This window comes from Myotis daubentonii, chromosome 2, assembly GCF_963259705.1.
Source record: "Myotis daubentonii chromosome 2, mMyoDau2.1, whole genome shotgun sequence".
In the NCBI taxonomy this organism is placed as follows: Eukaryota; Metazoa; Chordata; class Mammalia; order Chiroptera; family Vespertilionidae; genus Myotis; species Myotis daubentonii.
In genome coordinates, this window is record NC_081841.1 from 145,928,061 (window position 1) to 145,933,176 (window position 5,116).

The following is a 5,116-nucleotide window of genomic DNA, read 5'->3' on the forward strand; positions in this document are numbered from 1 at the left end:
TTTTTATAAGCGAGGCCTGTAGAACTCTGAAATTCCTTTCAGGACTGCTTTCACTGTTTCCCATAGATTTTGGATTGTTGTATTTTCATTGTCATTTGTTTCCAGGTTTTTTGTTTTTTTTTTCTTCTTTGATCTTTTTGGTAACCCAATCATTGTTTAGTACCATGTTATTTAGCATCCAAGCGCTTATTGCTGTTGTTTTTCCATGGTTTTTATTGTAGTTTATTTCTAAATTTATGCCATTGTGATCTGAGAAGATGCTTGATATGATTTCTATCTACTTGAATTTGAAGAGACTTTGCCTGTGTTCCAATATATTGTTTATCTTTAAAAATGTCGCATGTGCACTTGAGAAGAATGTATATTCTGTAGCTTTGGGTAAAATATTCTGAAAATGTCAATTCAATTTGATTTAGTGAGTCATTTAGAATTGCTGTTTCTTTGCTGATTTTTTTGTTTAGAGGATTTATCTAGTGATTTCAGTTGGGTATTAAAGTCCCCTACTAGGATTGTATTGCTGTAGATATCTCCCTTGATAGCTTCCAGAAGTGCTTTTAATGTATTTGGGTGCTCCTGTATTGGGTGCATATATATTTACCATAGTTATATCCTCTTGTTGAATTGCTTCCTTTAGTATTATGAAATGGTCCTCCTTATCACTTTATATGGCCTTCACTTTGAGATCTATTTTGTCATATATTAGCATTGCTATCCCAGCTTTATTTTCATTTCCATTTTGCCTGAAAAATTTTTTCCATCCCTTCACTATCAGTCTGTGTGAGTCCTTTGTTCTGAGGTTGGTCTCTATTAGAAGGTAAATATATGGGTCATTTTTTCTTGTCCATTCAGCTACCCTATGTCTTTTGATTAGAGCATTTAATCCATCTACCTTGAAAGTTAGTATTGATAGTTGTTTTTTGCCATTTTTATTCTTTTTGCCTGTGTTCCTTCTTCTGTTTCTATTTCTTCTTAGCATTTCTTGTATTGCTTTCTTGGTAATAATGAACTCCCTTAGCCCTTTTTGGTCTGTGAAGCTCCCGATTTCATCTTCAATTTTGAGTGATCACCTTGGATTCAGTCCCTTGCTTTTCATCACTTTGTATATTTCATTCCATTCCCTTCTAGCATAATGTGTTTCTGTTGATAAATCAATTGATAGCCTAATGAGAGATCCTTTGTAGGTAACTTTACGTCTCTCTCTGGCAGCCTTTAAGATTCTTACTTTGTCATTGGTGTTTGGCAATTTAATTATGATATGTTTTGGTGTAGGTCTTTTGGGGTTCATCTTGTTTGGGACTCTGTCCTTCTTAGACTTGTGTGATTTTTTTCTTCCCAAAATCAGGGAAGTTTTCTGTCATTATTTCTTCAAACAGGTTTTCTATTCCTTGCTCCTATTCTTGTCCTTCTGGTACACCTATTATGTGGATGTTGTGGTTTTTTTGTGTGTTGTCCCAAAGCTCCCTTAGGCTCTCCTATTTTTCAAGTTTTCTTTTCAGTTGGTGCTGTGCATTGGTGTTTTTTTCTACCTTGTCTTCTAACTCACTGATGTGGTCCTCAGCTTCTTCTGGTCTAGTGTTGAATCCTTCCACTGTGTTCTTTATTGCAGCTATATCATTTTTCATTTCCTCTTGATTTTTTTTCACTTCCTCTTAATTCTTACACATGTTGAATTTGTCTTCCACCCTCTTCAGGATTTTTATAACCATTGTTCTGAATTTTTTCGCTGACATATTGCTTGCCTCCATTTTATTTATTTCCTTTTTTGGTGATTCCTCCTTTTCTTTCATATGGGTGTGTTTTTTGTCTCCCCATTTTTGCTGTTCTTTGTAATTGTTTCTGTGTTTTAGATCAAACTGCTATACCAGATTTTTTGAGTTTGTCTTATAAGTAGATGTTTTGCGTTACCAAGTGGTACAATATCTCGTTTTCTGAGATGGGTGTTCTAGGGATGCCTCCTACTTGGGATATTTGGGTTTTCTTGGTATAGTTGGGTCTTGAGTGTTATTGTCCCATTCATGGATGGAGTCTCCTCTCACCATGTCTGATTATGTGGCTCACTCTCTATCAAGTTGACCAAATAGCACAAACTACAACTCAACAAGACACGACACCAAGGGAAAAAAACAAACACAAATGTACCCAAGACAGTGATGATTCCAATAAAAGTGACCACCAGAGAAAAGTGAATTAGGATAGAGTAAAGAGAGCAAAACTAATATGGAGAAAAAAAATAAAGGTAAGAGAGGGGAAAAAAGAAGAAAAAAAATATATATATACATATGTGTGTGTGTGTGTGTGTGTTGAAAACACCTCAAAACAAACAAATAAACCAAAAACTGAACAACAAATGCCCAGAAAAAGGGGGAGAGTAGGGACACAGAATCTGTAGAGGCAGAGCTTGTATACAAAAGTAAGGTTAAGGAATTGAAGGAATAGGGGAATGACCATGGTTCAGTATAGAGGAGGTAGAAAGAAAATGAGTGGATAAGAAGAAAAAAAAGAAAAAGAAATTTAAAAAATAAGAAAAGAAAAAGAGAAAACAAAAAAAGTATTCACTTATTTTTGGAAAAGGAGAATAGAAGTGAGTTAGATAGGCTTGAATTTGGTGATTGAAGCTAATTAAACTATTATGAGAAGAAGAGAGCATGAGAGGAGAGAAAAAACAAAAGCATAAAAAATTGACTAGAGAAAAAAGAGAAAAGAGAAGGGTGCCTGAACTTGGAGCAGGGAAGAGGAAATTAGATATATGAGTAAGCCAACAGAGACTACAATAATAATAATACCTCACTAAAGCAGATAAATAAGATCAATTATTAACAAGGGGTAAAAAGAAAGGAAGGATAAAAAGTAAGTTGGGAACAGGAGAAGAGAAAAAAAGATGGAAAAGGGAGAATTGAGGAAGAAAAGGGTGGAAAAAACTAAAAAAATAAGATAAAATAACAATAAATTAAAATAGAATGAAGAACAAAATAATACAAAAAATAAAAGATAAAAAATTAAATAAAGAAAAAAAATTCTTTTAAATAAAAGATAAAAATTAAAAAAGGGAATTGTCATTCACTTCAGCTGAGTTTTAATGTCCCATGGGTTCTGGTTGAAGATCCCCACTCTTCTGTTCTGGTTGCCATTTCTGTTTCCAATTAGGTAGTCAGCACTGTGTTGAAGTTCCAAGCGTTCCACCCCTTCTCTCGTTGTGTCTGTCTTTACAGCCTTGGCTGTAAGCAGGCAGGACCAATCTTTCTGCTAGGCCTGTCTGCCTGCTGTCAATCTTAATCACTCAAGCCTCTGTTTCTGATAGGGCTTTATGTGTGGGTGGTGCTGTATTGCTTTCTGGGACTGAACAGCCCCTCTTCAACCCAGCCTCTGAGGGCACTTTGGGGCTTGTATTAGCTGCCTTGAGGCTATTGAGAGGGGCTGGCTCTTCAGGAGAAAAATGGCCACTTAGGTTTGGAGGGTCACAAACGTCTCAGTGTTGGATTCCTGGTCACCTCTCCCTGTCCTTTTCTCCTCCACAGCCTCTCCCTAGACTCCACAAATCTACACCTCTACCTGCAAGGAGCCTCAGGTAGGTGTTTGTAATTGAAATCTTCCAGGAACTGGGTTTAGCATATAAAAGCAAAGACAAAACAGAGGCACAACAACCCTGCAACTGTGAATTTCTCTACCCCCCAGAGTGGTGCAGGTAGGGCAGCCTTTGAGGCCACCTTTCTGGGTGCAGCCTATCATGGCTGTGGATTTATATCTAGATTCCCCAGCCTCCAGCAGCCCTGTGAACTTCCTTTCTACAGTCAGATGTTACACCTGTCCCCAAGGAATACAGCCTTGGTGCAGGGCAGCTTCCTTTTGACCCTCTTGGTCTGGTGGTCGTGCATCTCTCTCCAGCCCAGATCCCTGATTCTACTGTTCTCCAGGCATCCTCTGCTCTTCTCATCTATGAATTGTCTCATCAGCTGTGTCTAATTCACCAATTCTGGGTGGATGTTATTCGATTTAGTTGTTCCTTCTATCTGCTCTTGGACAAGGCACAGGATGCATCTGCTATTTGGCTGCTGTTTTTCCTCCCTCTCAAGACAATAATCTTGAGGAAAATTTTTGAGGGGGAGCAGAAAAAAGTTCTTGAAGGAGAAAAGTATGAAATCTTTTTGAGTCAGTTTACCTTTTCTCTCATCTTCATAAAGATATCTTAGCCACTATCATTAATGGAGTATTCATTTTGTGAAAAGGCAGGCAAGTATAGTGTAAGAGTAATAGGCTAGGAAATGGACTACCTGGTTTCCAATCCATAATCAGCTAGGGGATCTCACATAAGTCACTAAAACCCTTTGAGCCTCTCTTTCTTCAAATGTAAAATAAGAACAATTCTTCCACCTTCACAAAGTGTATGTTACCTCTTGCCTCCAGGGCTCCAAAAATATCTATGAATTTTAATATCTTTGTGTGATAAAGTTTTTCATAACTTCTACATTTAGCCTGATAACTGTAAAAAGACATCCTCAGCTGTGTCCTGAATATGCTCCAGTTCCTCCCATTCACAGGGCTATCAAGCTCAAAACTAAAATCAACCTAATAACTCTTGCCAAAATACAGCATTAATTTGTTCATTCACCCATCCAGTCAATTAAAATGTATTTATTGAGAAAACACTATGTTCCAGACACTGTGTTAGGGAAGAGGAACCAGCAAAGCTAAGGTCTCTGCTCTCATAAACTTTAGATCTTACTAAAAAAAGAAAAACACTGAACAAATCAATACCCAGGGTAAAAATAGTGAAAAATCCAGGAGAGCGGTGATGGTGGCAAACAAAGCAATAATGGGCGATAGTGTGGCCAAGGAAATCTGACATGTGAAAGATGAGCATGAGCCAGCCATGCAGTCTGGAAGGACTTTTTTTTTTAATCTTTATTGTTGAAAACATTAGTTATGTCCCCTTTTTCCCTCATTGACCTCTCCCAGCTCATCCTCGCCCCCACCGCAGTCCTTCGCCACCCTATTGCCTGTGCCCATGTGTTATGCATATATGCATATGCATACAAGTTCATTGGTTGATTTCTTCCCACCCACCATGCCTTCCCTCTGAGGTTTGACAGTCTGTTCCATGCTTCTATGACTCTGGATC